Here is an 18904-nt window from a genome sequence, read left to right on the forward strand (position 1 = left end):
GAGACATAGAGACAGAAAGCGAGAAATCACCCCCCGGGGGGATGGTCACGCCGCAATCCCTTCTCCTCCATTCTCCTCTCGGTATCTTGGGCATGTACGCACACGCGCCCGGCGTGAGTTTTAAGCCACCGGGTCCAGGACACGAACTGCGGTCGACTACGTGGGAGTCCAGCGACATAGCCATTACGCTAACTGCTGGTTCTCATGCCCATCTCTCTCTCTCTCTCTCTCTCTCTCTACATTCATGTGGGTTACATGAGCATTTTAAAATATTCCATCTTGATTTATTCAGTGTTTTTGAGTATATTATATTTTTATAATTTTCTTAGTGGTTGTTTATGGTATTACTATATACATAATTATTTATTCAGTGTTTTTGAGTATATTATATTTTTATAATTTTCTTAGTGGTTGTTTATGGTATTACTATATACATAATTTATCACAGGTTACTGTTCCTGATATTTTACTATGAGTGAAGTATAGAAATTCTACTTCCATTTAGATACTTTTAGCCTCCGAACATTTTAAATAGAATTGTCTTTAGGTATTTCATCTACATACATTGTGAAGGACATCAAACTGTGTTACAATTTTTGCTTAAACCATCACACATGATTTAAGAAAGTCATTAGAAATATAGTATTACATAGTGCATAAGTTCTGATGTTTCTCTTTTCATGTCTGAAGTTCAAATCTGTATTAGTTTTCTACTGCTACTGCAACATATTATCACAAACTTAGTGGTTCAAAATCATACAAGCTTATTTCCTACTTCTGAAGGTCAGAAACATTAAAAGGCTTAAAATCAAGATCTGAAATCAAAAGCATCTGCTAGGTGGCATTTTTTCTGGAGACTCCAGGAATGACTTGACATTTCTTACCCCTCCTCTCTGAGAGGTTTTAACCTTACAGCATGTGCGCGCTCAGAATAGAGAGAGAGACTGAGACAGTGAGAAGGAAAGTGAGAAATCACCCCTGAAGGGGGATAGTCACACTGCAATCCCTTCTTATTCAGTATCCTCCTGGGATTTGGGGCACACATGCACATGTGCCCACTGTAAATTTGAAGCCACCAGGTCCATGACTCAAACCATGATTGGCCAAGTGGGAGTCCAGCAATGTAACCGCTATGCCATCTGCTGGCCCCAAGACTTGGCATTTCTAGTTTCTAAAAGATGTCCGCATTCTTTGGCTTGTGATCCCTTGCCAGCAATTTTATCTCTCTGATCTCTGCTTCTGTTTCTCATCTTTCTCTGTCCCACTCATTGCCTCCTTATTTCACGTGTAAGAACTTTTGTAAGGACACTGGACTCATCCAAATAATCCAAAAGAATCTCCCCATCTAGAGATCCTTAATATGATCACCTATGGAAAGCCAATTTTTATAAGGAAGGTTAAATATTTATATCGGGTTGTTGGAAAAGTCAGAAAGATTTTTTTTTCCTATAAAAATAGAAAAGTACATCATGACTTCTCCAACAACCCAACAGTTTTATGGAATTAGGACATGGTATATTTGGGGACCCATTATTGTTCTTGCCACAATCTTTTATTATCATTTCCTTGTTGTTTAGAAAACTCCCTTTAGTTATTCATTAAGGATAGTTTTGCTGAAAAACTTACCTTTTTTTTTTGTCTGATTGTATCATTTTCCTCCTTCCTTCTTGAAAGAACTTTTTGCTGAATATAAAATTTGCAGATGGTATAGTTTGAATAATATTTTTTTTCCTTAAAGGTTTATGTTTTGAAATTTGGGAACCAGCAGTTGGCCTAATGGCTATGTTGCTGGACACCCATGTAGTCAACTGCAGTTCGAGTCCCGGACCCGGTAGCTTAAACTGATGCTGAGCGCGTGTGCATGCATGCCCAAGATCCCGAGGAGAATGGAGGAGAAGGGATTGCGGTGTGGGGGTTTATGAGGGTGACTTCTCTACCCTGGGGGATGATGTCTTGCTTTCTGATTCTCTCTGTTTTTCTGGCGAGCACACATGCCCTATAGCAAAAACCTTTCAAAAAAAAAAAAAGAAAGAAAGAAAGAAAGAAAGAAAGAAAGAAAGAAAGAAAGAAAGAAAGAAAGAAAAAGAAAGAAAGAAAGAAAGAAAGAAATTTGATCTTGGTGGGTGGTAATTAGAGGTCCCTCAAAAGCTCATATGCTGGAACTTGGTGATTTTGTGTTAAGTAAAACGATGTGTCTCAGGGTGGAGGCTTTGGGTATGATAAAGTGACTATAGCAGGGCCCCCACAATTGAGTTCTGGTGTGTTTATAAGAAGAATAGGTAGTATCATATGTGAAATTAAAAAAAAAAAGAATCTAAGTAGTATCATATGTGGAATTTTAAAAAAAAATCTAAGTGGTGGAAGCCAGCAGGTGGTAAAGTGGTTAAGGTGTTGATCTCCCACAAGGACGACTACTCTTTGAGTCCAAGACCTGGTTATTTGAAAATCATGTTGGGCATGTGTGCATGTGTGCCCAAGATACCAGGAAGAGAATGTGGGAGAAGGACTTACAGTGTGGCCATCCCCTTTGGGTATGATTTCTCCATTTCCCTCTCACTGTCTCTCTCTGGAAAGCACATGTGCCTTACGGCCAAAAGCAAAAACAAACAAACAAAAAGAATATATGTGCTAGTTTTTAAGAACATATTACAATGTAGAAAGTGTAAGTCTCTATTCTGCATCAAATACAGTGCAGAATTACAAAGCGCAAATAAATCATCCCAAGTTGTCTAAACTTAATGGTGTGATAAACACACCAGTGCCTATTATAACGAGAAACCCGAAATAGTTTCTAATTTCAAAATGGTATTTATATTTTCTAAGATTTTTTTTTTTAATGGCAGAGGGCACATGTATGTGTATCAGAGAGAGAAAACATCCCCGAACGGGACCCAGTCATGCTGTAATCCTTTTTTTCTAATATTCAGTCCTGTCAGGATCGAGGGTATTCATGCACACAAGGCCTGTTTTTCAACCCTCTGGGGCAAGGACATGAATCCTGATGGACCATATGGGATCCGGCTTCCTCTGCACAGTGTTAACCATTGTGCACAAGATGGATCCAGTATTTACATTTTGAATTGCATTTGAAGGTGAAAAATGGACTCTTTCCATCTTTACATAAATAATCTCTTAAAGATTCAACTGGCTTGTTAGTAGTTTGGGTAGTCAACCAGTCCACCTAGCCATGTAATTTACTAAACACTGATAAGCATTTTCTGAGAAACCACATTTTCTTAGCTATTGTGTGTGTATTTTCCTAGAAGACTGAGCAAAAAGGAAACAAGAGGTCATAGAATGCAGACCCCATTTGGAGATGAGAAAAGGACACTGAGAGAAAGTAAGTGGTTTGTCCAAGGTTGCAAAACCAATCAATTCTAACCTAAAATCTAAAATTCCGATCTCTCAACTCTTAGACAAATACAGTTTTTATCACTTCAGTGGTATTTGTTTTTTCTTTTAGTGATACATCAGAATCACCAGGACAGCATGTTAAAACACAGACTACTGGTTCTTGGTCTCAAAGCTTCTGACTCAGTTGAGCTAAGATAGGGCGCAAGAATTTTAAATTTATACCAGATCCCATATAACTATTGATGTTGCTGGTCTTAGGGACCACATTTTAAGAATCACTGCATTGCAGTATTTCCTGTTATATTTCTATACTATTTTACATTTAAGGGATTTCTTTTTGAACTTTTATTTTATAGAATTTTAAAAACACACAGAAGTGTACGAAGAATTTTCACAAATCTCTCAAGCAGCAGCCATCCAGCAATTGTCAACCTAAAGGACTTCTAAACATATTTTATTATTTTTCCTGTACTTCCTCTAGGTTGCAGGCACTGTCATATGTTTCAGAAGTCTAACAAAAATCATGTTTTTGGATTATTACTCTAGTCATTTCCAGTTTGTAGTTATTGAGTGTATTTTTTCTATAATGCTATGAAAAGGTGGAGACAGGTTTTTTGCAGCTTTCATATTACAATGAGGGAAATGGAGATTCAGATTACTATTAAATGATTGACCCAGGGCTTAATCTGAAGTCTGACTCTGGATGCATCTTGACAATTATTATTATGCATTTATTTCAATTAAGGTGAAATACAGACCAGCAAGTGGCATAGAGGTTGAGGCACTGAATCTCACAAGGCTGACTCCGTGGTTTGAGTCCCAGATTTGGTGGTTTTAAAGCATGCTGGGTGAGTGTGTGTGTGCATGCCCAAAATCCCAAGAAAAGAATAGAGAAGAAAAGATAATGGCATGGCCATCCCACCTGTCTGCCTCTCTCTAGTGAGTACACATGCCCTATAGCAAAAAAATTTTAAAGAAAAATTTAAATGAACATGATTTTAAGATGAAGACATGTTACTAGCTTCACTTATTTCTATGCAAGTAGCCAGTAATGGTGACACAACCATAGTGCTCATAGGCAAATGTTAAATGATTAGTGGCCCAAGAAGATTTGGGTCTCCTGGTAGAATGGTTGTATTTTTGGTCAAACTTCCAGTGTGGTTTATTGCTATAAGGATTTAAACATCACTGACTGACTTCAATATTCATGCCAGAGTGATTTCTTCTTTCTCTCTCTTTTTTTTTTTAAATTTTTGACAGAGGGTATCTGGGCTTGCTAGAAAGAGACAGAGACATAGAGAAAGAGGAGAAAACACCCTCTTCACAATGAGGGATGGTCATGCCACAATCCCTTCTCCATCCCTCTCTTATTTCAGGATTTTAGGCCTGCACACCCATGTGCTTGGCATGTTTTTCAAGCTGCCAGTTCTGGAACTCAAACTATGTGGTCAGTCATATTGGATCCAGTCACCCTAACCACAAAGCCACAGGCTAGTCCAAGTGAATTCTTCCTTCTGTTTGGTATCTGAGTCTCCCTGAGACTGTGTTTCTTGCTTTCAGAAATGTGAATGATCTTTGTCATTTATATGTCTATAACAAATTGTGAGGCTTAATGAACTACTGAGCAATTTTAGATAAATGGTTATTTATAATAGCTCTGCATTATACACATATATACTATACATTATGAGTAACTCATAGGCAATTATGATTCAGTACTCAAACAAAATTAAATACCACTAAACATGTCTTATGAAATCTTACTTTAATCTCCTAAGCCTTGCGCTAACCACCTTTGAGATATAGCTGGTTGAGTCAATGTTATCATGTGCCTCTCTGATTGGTTTTGACAGACAATGCTCTGGACTTACTATAATTAGTACAGAATGATAAGTAAAAGTTCAGAGGAACACTTTCTGAGATAAAGCTTGGCAATTACATTACTTTCTGACCACTGACCTGTGGCTTTGTTATGTGATTTTGGTTTCTTCCTTTCAGGTTTATTAATTTGAAATAATAATAATGGTTTTAGGGAATTTTGTGAAATGACATTTTTATCTAAGATCTATAAAGAAAAATGAAAACATTGAATTCATAATAGTTTTTAAATTGAAAGAGTGCTTCCAATTCAGGTCACTAATTAGTAAAGGAAAAGGTGCTCAATATATTTAGTCATCAGGAAATGAAATTCTTTCTTTTCTTTTTTTTGAGAGAGAGATTTTCACTATGGGGCACGTGCGCTCTCCAGACAGACAGAGAGAGAGACAGAGAGATAGAAGGCGATAAATCATCCCCCAGTGGGGATGGCCATGCCGCAATCCCTTCTCCATTCTCCTCTCGGGATCTTGGGCACACACACACACGTGCCCGGCATGAGTTTAAGCCACCGGGTCTGGGACTCGAACCTCAGTCGACTACGTGGGAGTCCAGCGACATAACCATTACGCTAACTGCTGGTCCCGAGAACTGTAATTATTATTACTTATTATTTATCTTCCCTGGACTGTTACTTAATTAAGTATTTATCTTTTTTGACATATACATATATATATGTTTATGTCACACACACACACACACACACACACACACACACACATGTCTTATAAATGTCCCATGAATGTCTTATTTCATAACTTTTCTTATACATACTTTTCTTATTTTCAAATCTACTATTTCATTTTTTCAAAGACTGATAAATCATACACATATCCAGATGAAAAGTACAGGCCCCAGTTTCAAACCATACTCTCGATGGAACTATTTGCTATGGATGGACTATCTTACAAAGGCACACAAAACGGAAATGTACTATAGACACTGAGGAAATTCAGGCTACCAAAACAGTTGCTGAGGTGTTAGATTTTGCTTTTGCTAAAGTTTTGCGCAGTCCTCTGTGAGAAGGTGTCCTAGATAAAAAAATCTCATGGGAATTAATTCCCAGGGATAAAGCTGGAGTCACAGGTTTTGTTGGTCTTTCAAAACTTCAGAATGCTTTTTCAGCACTGCCTTTCTGATCTTTGAAATGGAGCAAACCATGGGTCCCTGAGATAATTTTTACACTAGGTACATTCTAGAATATCATTTTCAGTTTGAGGAGTGTCTGTCCCTTAAATGGCAACTTTGACATATTATTTAAAATGCCATCTCCTACAATAAAAATATACTGTTATCAGCTGGGTGCTACTCTCAACGTTACCATTATTGAAACAAGGTAGAATATGGAAGAAGAATTTGTTACGTCTGTAGAAGTGATAGAGCCAGAAAATGAATTTGATTCTTGTTAGAAGAGTCTCTTTTAGATCAGCAGATTAATTCACAGTTACTTAAAAGGCAGTTAACATTTCATTAGTGACAAACCATGATCTGTGTCAGCAATATAAGACATTCTTCAGTCATTTATTTTAGTGTAAGAAGTTATGCCGGGAAAAAAAAAGTGTAAGAAGTTATTCCGGGAAAAAAAAAATACAATTATTGAGTAAGAGTCAAATAAATAATAAGACAAAACTGGGACTTTTTTTCTCATAGAATTATATTTTTTATTCTTTGTTTTATTTAATCAAAACATTTGGCTATTTTATTTTGGTCAGTCAGTTAAAAAAGATAAAATTAATTAAAAAGAAAAAAATCTAAATTTTACATGTTTTTACAAAGTTTATAGCAGTGATTTAAGTACCAGCTGTTTGGAACTATTGTATAAATAGGAGATGTTTCTTGGAGTGTCCCAAACTCATGTTTGGAACAGGGGAACTAGCAGAAACAAAGAGAGGCCTACCTTCTAATGCTGAGGAATCTTTGAAAGGCCAGAAACTCATCACTCCAGAGGGCCCGTTATCTTCACTGGACTGAACTGAACTTCAAGTACCTGTCTTTCAGCATTTCTCTAGAGTATTCACAGGACAGAGATAGCACAAAAATCACAAAGGTGTCTGAATTATGCTAAAAATTGATTTCCCATAGAACAGAGGAGAGAGGTTAATAGCCCTGAGTTCCTTTTGACTTTTGAAAGAAATAGATGACAAAGATACTGGTGAATATCGAAAGCATCCATCTTGGTTTTCCTGTTAATTGCATGACTGTGAAGATAGATTTCCTCTTCTGGGATGATGGAGTAGATGTGCTTATCCCTACTCTTCCCACTAAGTACGACTAAAATACCTGAAAGGAGGGTTAACCCACGACCTAGTGGTTAATGTGGCTGAATCTCACATGGTCAGCTGTAGGTTTAATTCCAGGACTCAGTGCCTTCAATAACATACCGGGTGCATGTGCATGTATAATCAAGATCTTAAAGGGAGAACAAATGGCAAAGAGATTGTGCTATGGCCATTCCCCGTGGGGGAATGCTTTCTCCCTTTCCTCACTTTCTCTATCTTTGTCTCTGTCTCTCTCTCTCTGGAGAGTGCACATACTGTCTGGAAAATTCAAAAAAATTCCTGAAAGTTCTTTATATACACACACACACACATATACATATGTGCACATTCATATGTGTATATATATCTACATAATGTATACATTTATACACATAGATTATATAAATATGTACTTGTCCTCTGGCAAATTAAAAATAAAAGGCGAGGACCTGGAAAGACACCTGTGAACTCTTATTCACAGCAGCATTATTCATAATAGTCAAAAGGTGGAAAAAGCCTGAATGTTCATCAGTGTATTAATGAATAAAATGTAATATATACAGACAATAGAATATTATTCAGCCTTGAAAGGGAAGGAATTCTGACACATGTGAAGACATGGATGAGCCTTGAAGACATTATTCTAAGTGAAATAAGCCAATGACAAAAGGATAAATACCATGTGCTTCCACTTATTTGAAGTAGCTAGAGTAGTCAAATTCATAAAGTAGTAAAGTTTTTTTTTGTTTTGTTTTGTTTTTTTTTGAGTGGTTTTTGCTATAGGTCACGTGCACTCACCAGAAAGACAGAGAGAGGCAGAGAGACAGAAAGCGAGAAATCACCCCTTAGGGGGGATGGTCATGCTGCAATCCCTCCTCCTCCACTCTCCTCTCGGGATCTTGGGCACACACACATACACACCTGGTGTGAGTTTAAGCCACTGTGTCCAGGACTCGAACTGTGGTCGACTACATTTGAGTCCAGCAATGTAGCCATTATGCCATCTGCTGGTCCCTAAAGTAGTATAGTTTTTGAAGGGCCTGTGGGGAGGGAAGAATGTGAATTATTTTTTTACTGGGGATGACCTCATTATGAAATGAGAAAGAGAAAAGAGGAAGAGAGTTCTGGAGATAGTGGTAATGGGTGTAAAAGAATGTGAATGTACCTTCTGTCCTTGAAATATATACCTAAAAGTGGTTACAGGATATATTTTATATGCACCTTACCACAATAAAAAATGTTCAAATGAAAATGTACCTTACTCAGATATGTAAATAAGGCATACTACAGTATTTGTTTCTCTATATATCTGGTTGTATGCTTCATCTTCCTCCTCCTAGCTTGATCTGACCTTGGCGAAATGTAGATGTGACATATCAGTATTCTTGTGCTTCCTTTCTTTTTTCTTTTTTGAGAGATTTTTGTTATAGGGTGCATGTCAATCATTAAAGAGACAGAGAGAGACAGAGATAGAAAAGTGAGAAATCACTCCCCAGGGAGAATTGCTATGCCACAATTCCTTCTCCTTCATTTTTCTCTTGGGTTTTAAGTCACCAGGTCTGAGACTAGAGCCATGGCAATGTGGGAGTCCAGCAATGTAACTAACCATTATGCCACCTGCTGTCCATGAACTTTCTTTTTTTAAAAAAATAATTATTTATTCAATTTCATTCATTATTACTATGATTTAAATTCACGAGAAAGAGAGAGAGACAAAGTGAGAAAGCAAGCTACCAGGTACAGGATTCAAACCATGATTGGCCATATGGGAGTCCAGAGCTTTAATCATCAAAGCACCTGCTGGCCCCTTGCTTCCCCTTCAAATAGGAACAGGAGGAAGTTCATCTGATAAACGCATTCATGGGTAAATAATTTGTACTTGAAGTTTAAGTATGATGGAAAAGTTTATCATAAGACGCAGGTATAAATAACTCATGAAACCTAATAATAAGTAATGTAGTTAGACCTTTCCAAAGATACGAATGACTGGAAGGCCATCAGGAAGCAAGCATCTCCCACTTGTCTATGTACATTTGCTTTATGTCTCTATCTGAAGTCAGACCTTATTGATATTTTACCTAGTGCATGCACTGCTATCCCTCAGTAGTAAAACTTACCTAATGGAATAGTTGAGACCAAATGGTTTTTCCAGTTCCAATGCCAAATTCCTAGAAAAGGAATCTGATAGATTTTTGCAGGTCAATTCCATATGCCCTTTATTTAATCAACTGTGAGGTTATGTGGGAGGGTGAACATTGATACTGATGATAAATCTCATGGAACAAACTCCCAAAATCAGCCCTAGAGCTGGTGAGAGCTCCCCAGTATGAGGGAGAAGTTAAGCAAGATACCCTCACCCCAAGCACCCTGCTTTCACTTCAGACTCCAGCACCCAACAATAGCAGACGAGCAATAAGGCCAAAACAGATCTCAAGCCCATTTTAGGGAAGTGCACAGATCTACTGCCTCAGAGAGGGTCCTACTTTCTCTCAATACCAAGGACCCTTTTGTGACTAAAACCACCCAATTCCCTTCCTATCAGAGATGGAATATTCTGATGAATGCCCCCATCCTCATGTAGAATGTGACATTTGAGTATAACGTCCCCTAGCCCCAGCAGAGACCAAGGAATCTGACATTGGGCATTCTCCTTCAGAAACTGAGAGGTTTGTGTTTCGCCTCCCTCAGATTTAAGACAGAAAACAACTCAGTTTTCCTCTATAGCTACCAACAGCATGGATTCTCAGGATTTCTATGAATACAACGTTTCTGCAGAAAGTACTCCCACTCCTCTGTGAGAACCAAGTAGGGACAGGCAGCACTCTGCTTCCTCCCACCTAGGCAGAGAACCAAGCCCTGGAGAAGAAAACCGTCCTTACCGAGACCTATATGCCAGGGTGGGCTGCTCCCTCCAGCTACATACAGGGAGATCTCTCTCTCCTCCCCACCTCCTGCTTAGACAGAGCTCTGTGTCCAGCAGTGAGCTTTGTCCAATGAATATTGATAGAGGAGGGATGCAGCGGTGGCAGTGGAGAAAGGCAACTAAGACAGTAGCCCACTCTTTCGAACAGCAGCCACTCCTGCTTAGACAGAGCTTTGTGGCCAGCAGGAGTTCTACTCTTTGAGGATATACGTACACATGCACTTGCTCCCAATTGTAAAATTAAAATTAATTAATTAAAAGATAAAGAAAAAAAATCAAGGAGACTTAGACAAGGTAAATATCAATACCTTCATAGACCAGAGACAAAATAGAAAGTCATAGTGATTAACAGGGAGCTGAAGTACCATATTCCAAAACAGGCAGCGATAGCTGCAATTTTACCTCCTATAGCGTAAGAAGGACTAGAGGATTTTCACATGAAATGGCAAAATGACGTTGACCTCACTGTATAAATCCAAGCACTATGATCCATAAACTTTGGGTGATAAAATACAGACAAGTGCTGCCTGAGGCTACAATTTATATGGAGCAGCCAGGCAATGTAAGCCTGAGGATACTGACATAGCCTCAGGACATGGCTGCCTTAGGCTCACTACTCAGTTTTGTGAATCCTTCACCCCGCTGGATTATGAAGTAGCCTCATAACTTCTTGATAGGGAAGGAGCAGCCAAGAATTAGGGGAAGGTAAGACAATGGAAAGCAAAGAAATATCTCCCTCTTAAATAAACCACTGATCAGCAATCTAAATTGCATGGAGAAATCTAAAACTAAGAAATATGAGCAACAACATTTTAAGTGGTCTAACTACAGAAAATAATAAATATATGGGGATCAGTAGGTGGCGTGGTGGTTAAGGCACTGGACACTCCCACATGGCCGACTGTGGTTCGAATACTGGCTTGCTTTCTCCCTTTCCCTCTCTCTCTGTGTCTCTCTCTCTGGTCAAATTAAAATCAATGAATGAATAAATTAAATTAAATAAATAATTATTAAAAAAAGAAAATAATAAATATGTGAGGTAATACATGTGTCAATTAGCTTGATTTAACCATTACATGATGTGTACATATTTTAAAACAATATGTTGCCCATGATAAATACATATAACTTTAAAAACGAAAAGAAATACAATAAAAAATAAATGTTTGAACACAAATTATCTCCTGATAATGTTAATTTTATGAAAAGGTTTGATAAAGGTATTATAACAAATACGATTGGTGTACTCAAAGACATAAAAACATAACATTCAGAAATGAGTAAGAAAATATTAAATAAGTTACATTTATAACAGATTAATATGGAGTCCAGCAGAGGTTAAGGGCACTGGACTCCCACATGGCTGACTGCTGTTCGACTCCCGGACCTGGTGGCTTGCTTTCTCACTTTCCTTTTGTTCTCTCTCTCCCTCTGTCCCTCTCTGGTCAAATTAAAATAAGTAAATAAATAAAGTTGAAATAATTCTTTAAAAATATTTTTAAAAATAATAAAAGGTGAATATGAAAATTAACCAAATTGGAATACGAGATATAAAAATTATTAAAATAGGAAATAATATTAATAAATAATAAATTATAAACAGAATACCGCTTACCACACAGCAAAGACATAAAAGATGAAAAATATATGCAAAAGCAATTAAGACTCCCCCAGATCTGTTGAGATCATTTAGGCACTAATTTTTGTTCTAGGAGAAGCAAGCAGTGAGAGTTAATTAATTTATATTAACTAATTAACATTTAATAATATTTAATAAGATATTAGCTAACAATTTTCTGACATTGAAGAGAGATGTAAATATTTAATTAATAGTTTATGTGTTTTTAAAGTATAGTGTCAGCTTCATGTGGAATTTTCAAGATCCCAGGAAACTCTTATTTTTCACTCTAAAGGGAATTCAGATATTAAAGAATGCTGTAGTTTGAATATCCCCTGAGATTTTGTGCATTGGGACTTGGTAATATTATAAGATGTTAAATGAAAATTTAATCCCTTCAGAGTGTCCCAGGTTGGGGTCTTTTACTGTGGTAGGGTCATTAGGGTAGGCCCCCTATGACTGAGTTCTAGTAGATTTGCAAGAAGAGAAAGGAGACCAAAACAGACAGAAACTTATGGACAGCTGCACTGATCAAGATCCTATCTTCTGCCATGTTGTAGCCTCTCTACAAGTTGGCCCCAAAGCCTTCGGCCTCCAAACCATGAGCTGAATAAACTTCTATTTTCATGAATCACTGTTTCAGGTATTTCTTTCAGCAAGGCAATGGCAGACTTAAAATAATGAGCAGATTATAATTCTCAGATAAGAAACTCCAACTAATACTGCTTAGTGTTTTTTCAGACTCCTTTCTCAATATGAAACTATGCACATTGATATAATATAGCATGTCCTTTGTTCTCTAAGAGTTAAAAAAGAAGTTTGTAAACATTGCTAGAGATTGTCCTAGTTACTCTCCCTAATCCTCATGTAGCTTCTCTAGTCTCTGAATTGATTTCATGTCCTTTAAAAGCCATCAATATTCACTAGTGATGAACTTGGAAATAGCTGAATACATACAATGCGAGGTTCCTCTCCCTGATTCTTTTTCAAATACTTCTGGATTCATTGAGTGAAATAAAATAAAATGAAGACTAGTCTTGCTTACAGAATCTTTGGAGGTTTTATTGATGTTATGTTGCTCCAAATGCTGTCATAGAAGCTAGGAACATAGCTGTGCAAAGGTGAGCATTTTTAACATGTTTTTTTTATTAAAAATTGGGGGGAAAAAGACTGCTAAAGGAACATTTTTAATCTCCAGATCTAATTTCAAACTCTTTCTGTATTAAAGCAGTCCAAAAATGTTGTGGGTGGGGGTTGACAAACATTATATTCTTTTCCCTTATGTCTTCCTAACAACTTAAATAGAATAAATATTAACTAGAATAACATGTACTTCAAACCTCTGTCACTGAAAAAAGTAATCTAGCATCATCTTCCAGGCCCAATAGAAGTTCCCACCCTTTTGGAATTATAGTATTGATTTATTTCTTCTAGCCTTTACTACCAGAACTCTTTACATTGAAGTTGGCCAGGTTTTCCCACATTGGGCATCCCAATGGACTGCTCGGGGGTTCAAGAATGACCTGTGTATATTACTTTTAGAAAAGGATAAGGAAGTTTTTAAAATGTGTATTGAAAATGTATTGAGTTGTCTGAAAAGTCATGATGCATTTTTGCATAGAGAAACAGAAAAATAAGTCATGACTTTTTCCACAACCTAATAGCAGCAGTGTGGTAGCAGAAGTTTGGGAACCTTCTCTTGAAAATCCTAGATATTCATGTAATAAAATCACTTTTACAAAATGTATATCACAAGCACTTAACTTACCTGAAATGTCTTGTATTCTCTTCAATATACTTGACTGAAAACTGATCATTTCTTCTCTATATTATAATTATTCTCCAATGTACACATAAAAGGGTTCACAAGTGGGATCAAAACACAAAGACCACTAGTCAGCTGATAAAGCAAGCAGAATTTGTCACTCTCTAGTCAAGGAAGAGAGGAAAGTCACTCAAGAGACAAGTTCACAGGGTCTCACCAGGTTCAAAGTAGAAGGACTAGATATAGTACAGAAAGAGGAAGATTTGTACAAATTAAGAATCTAAATGTCATAATTGAATGAATAAGAGAAAATTTTAAGTCTCTCTGGAGACTGGTCATTGAACTTTACATCACAAGATGTGGGCATTGAGATCGTACATTTAAATTAGCAGAGATAACTGCTTCCTACTTGCAGGGCTGAATGCAAGCTCATTGGTCAAGACTTTATTTGAATTGGCTCTATACATTCATATCATGTGCCTTGTGTCATGCTGGGTACATAATGACTGTCAAAAATATTTTTTGAGCAAATGAATGCACACAGGTTATGCCGAATAGCAAAACAACCACAACTTTGCATAATCCCTGGAAATCTCTGATTTCATAGGTGATTATTTCTGTGTCCAACAGTGCTGTGCCTTTTCATGGCTTTGTCTTTACAGGATTTTCAACTTTGTTATGGGTCTTTGCATGTTGATTATTATTCTTTGCCTTCATTTTCACACTCTGTTCTCTCTGGGCACATACAAGGAGTTTTGGAAAAGCTCATAGAAAATTTGTGTTATGATAAAACAAGCATGGGTTTCAAACTAGTAAGAGCTCTCCTTTTTTTTTTTTTTTGAGAGGTTTTTGCTATAGGGCGCATATGCTCACCAGGAAAACAGAGAGAGACAGAGAGACAGAAAGTGAGAAATCACCCCCCCAGGGGGGATGGCCACGCCGCAATCCCTTCTCCTCCATTCTCCTCTCAGGATCTTGGGCACGCACACACACGCGCCCGGCATGAGTTTAAACCACCAGGCCCAGGACTCGAACTGCAGTCGACTACATGGGAGTCCAGAGACATAGCCATTATGCTAACTGCTGGTCCCAAACTAGTATTAGCTCTTTAGCTTTATTTTACCACAAAATTTTTGAGGTATACATATTGGGTTGTTAGACAAGTAATGACATTTTTAATGTTTTTCTATGCAAAAATGCATCATGACTTTTCCAGCAACTATATCTATATCTAGCCTTTCATATGAAAATAATATCAAATACTAAGAAAGCATTCTTTGAGTACATACCCTCTAGTTCACAGGAATAAGGCTAGAATTTCCCCCTTTTTGATCACTGTCTCAATTCCCACCTTGATTTCACTATAGTCAAGGATGTTAGAGTTTCTTCATCTTTCACATTTTCATGTAACAAATATAATATTACTTACTAATTCTTTTTTTAAAATTTTTTCTATAGGAGCATGTGCACTAGCCAGAGAGAGACAGAGGGAGAAAGAGAGAAAGTGAGAAAGCACCCCTCCCACACACAAGGGGATGACCATGCCATAATCCCTTCTCCTCCATTCTCCTCTTAGTATTTTGGGCACATATGCACAGGTGTCTAGCATGTTTTTTCAAGCCACTGGGACTGGGACTCTAACCGTGCAGTCAGCCATGTGGGATCTGGCTGCCTTAACTACCACACCACCTGGGTGGCCCTGTTTATGCTTTTTTGTAGGCAGTTTCCTTGACTATCAAAGATTTGCTTAAGCAACCCAATAAGTACTTTTTAGATACAGGAAGTAAACACAGGTGTGATTGAAAGTCATTGACTTAATAAATGGTTTGATACACCAATAATTCTTAACTAGAGCTCTCATAATGATATCAGCCCTGTGTATGATAAGATGTTAGGTTGCCTCTCTCTTTATTTATTTATTTAGGTTTTTGTCACAGGCCATTTGAACTTGTGGGAGAGAGACAGAGAGAGAAAGTGAGAAATCATCCACCCATGGGGGATGACCATGCTTCAATCCCTTCTTCTAGATTCTCCTTCCAGGCGTTTGGGTACTTGAACACACACTCAGTCTGGGACTCGAACTGCAGTCAGTCATGTAGGATTCTAGTGCCTTAACCACCATGCCACAGGCTGGCCTACCTCCTTCTTAATGTGTCATATCTCTTCATGAAGGAGCATGGGGGTATTTGTTGTAGGACATGGCATAGTATACAGGAAAATTGAAAATTGGGGGATGATGTCAGAAGGAAAAATAAGTAAAAGCCAGGCGGAATAGCCAGGCATCTATCAGAGGAGGGTTTTCAGAGGGCAGAATGGGGGTGCTCGCTTTGGCAGCACATATACAGAGGGCAGAATGGGAGATGCCTGACATTAGCAAAAACATCGAGGATCCACACAAGATTGCCTATCCGAACTCCAAGTATGTGTCAGTGCCTGAGAGGTGCATGGAGGAAGTCATTAGGGCGTGTGCGCGAGACAGAGAGACAGAAAGCGAGAAATCACCCCCCAGAGGGGATGGCCACGCCGCAATCCCTTCTCCTGCATTCTCCTCTCGGGATCTTGGGCACGCGCACACACACACACACACACGCCCGGCCTGAGAGAGCCTTCTGAACCAATGAGGCAGAACTGTGTGTCATTTTATCCTGTGATTGTAGTCCAACTGGGAGAAGTGAGGAAGGGCCAAAATCAAACCAACCGAGTGTTTTACCAAGCTTATTTCAACTATCTATGAGTCGTGTTCTTGATAAATATAATGGTATATCCTAGATGCGGGTTTTACCTTTTCTCCAAAGTGTGTTAGGCAGAAAGAGCACTGAAGTAGGAGTAGGGAGACAAGTCTCAGGTCTCTGCTACCAGCTTAGGACTTCTGATCTTAGTCCTCATTCATTTCAAGTAAAAGATACTTAATAAAAGCTTTGTAAAACAAACAGCAGTAGGTAATGTGTGGTTACAAAGATAATTAAGAGAAAATCCCTCTCTTGTAAGATCTCAGAAAGCAAATGAAGGGAATATTTAGCCCTAAGTGATAATAAGGAATAGTGTCACAAGAACTACAGTAGTGTAAGGAACAAAGAGAAAGAACTGGGCAAAAAAGATCATTCATATGGAAAACATCTGATATCTAAAATATGTTTCCATTGGAAGAAGAATTTGAGCTAAGTTTTGAAAGATGGAAGACATTTTGCTGGGCAGGTATAGAAAGAAGTATACACCAGGTAAACAAAATTGCATAGGCAGCAGGATTAGGCAAGTGTTCCACCAGGATCTAAACTCTGCTTTTGTTTTTGGAGGCAGATGAAGGCAAAATAATATGCAGATATGATGGTATATTGAAGGGAAGTAAATTCTTGAATAATCTGAATTTTCAGCTGAGAAAGATGACCTACCCTGTAAGCAATGAGAAAACATTGAGAAGCTTGTGAATATGACTGATATAAGAGGATAACAATGACAACCTGTGAATCTACACAATGACAGGCTACAACAATCTAGATGTGCTGTGTCTGAATAAAGTAGGTGCAATTGGCCTAGAAAGGGAAGATGGCTGGCTATGCATAACTCTTTTTTAAAAAAATTTAGATTTCTTATTTATATTTAGTCATTGTGTATCTCTGTAGAGCTCAACATAGTTTTTCAAAGTATGCATGCAGTGGCAATCAAATGAAGGGTATTACCATATACATCATTTTCGACAGAGAACTTTATATTCTTGTATCTGTTAAGAGTTTTTCTTCCCAGAGCTCCTCCCACCCACCTACTATCTGCTCCCCTCCCACAGTCTATGTTATCTATACTTGTCCTCTCTATTATATCTTCAGATCTTTCCAGTTTTGCCATAGAGTGCAAACTTTTAGTATCTATCAAGTGGGATATATACTAATAATCTGGCTTACTTTACTTAGCATTAAATCTTCTATATTCATTCACTTTGTAGGAAGTGACAGGGTCTCATTGTTTGTTATGACTAATATTACATAGCATATATGAGCCATATTTTTTCAATCAGCATTTTTTGGGCACTTCGGTGGATTCCATGTCTTAGCTATTGTGAATAAAGCTTTAATAAACATGGATGTGTAAGCATCTTTCTGTTTTTCTACCAAGGGCTGTCTCTTCACTGTTTCCTTTTCTATGCAGAAGCTTTTTTAGCTTGACATAAACTCACTTGTCTTTTGGGGGGATTACTGCCTGTGCTTTAGGGGTCTTATTTAAGAAATCTTTGCCTCCAACGTCTTCAGATGTTTACCTTGTTTTTTTCTTTTTTTTTTTTCTCCCCACCAGTAACTTTATGGTTTGAGGATTTACATGATTTACATGTAGATCTTTGATTCATTTTGAGTTGATTTTTGTAATGATAAGAGATAAGGGTTAAGTTTTATTTTTCTTCAAGTGGTTATTCAGTTCTCCCAGCATGATTTGCTGAAAAGACTTTCTTTTCTCCACTGAACCCTTTGTCAAAGATAAGTTGGCTGTATGTTTTGGGTATTTTTCTGGATTGTTTATTCTGTCCTTTTGGTCTATGCATCTATGTTAAACATAACTCTATAGAGGATTAGTAAACAGAATGTTGCAAAATTAATAAAACTTTTGCAGGCCACTTATTAAGTCTATGGCCTTAAATCTATTCATGGAAGACTTGGTTTAATCAGATGTTTCAAGAATCAAGGTGGATTAAAAAAGAGGCGTATGAGTGGGTTTCTACAATTAACTTTCTATGTTATGGAGTTTCTGTGTATAATTTTCTTTGACAGACACTTTCTGCCAAATACAAAGAAGTAAAATTTACAAATATGTCATAAATTAGGGATTTGCAACAAGATCTTTAAAAATTCATTCAATGCAAATATTCTAAGTATCATTTTTATTTTCATGTTGTGTAGGGAGTCTGAAAATGCATCACTAAGGGGTTCAAAAAGCCCTGAGGCAATTTTAAATTGTTTAATGACATCTAGCATTTTCTGGTTGTCTTATTTCATCTGATACTGCAGCAATCAAAATTGCAGCATGGAGTAAACCGAAACAATATGACATTTTGACACTGGGAAATGTTGTCTAAACCCTTAATTTTAAAAAAAGAATTACTTAATTCAATTTATTATTATTTAATT

This window comes from Tupaia chinensis, unplaced genomic scaffold (assembly GCF_000334495.1).
Source record: "Tupaia chinensis unplaced genomic scaffold, TupChi_1.0 Scaffold139466_1, whole genome shotgun sequence".
Classification (NCBI taxonomy): Eukaryota; Metazoa; Chordata; class Mammalia; order Scandentia; family Tupaiidae; genus Tupaia; species Tupaia belangeri.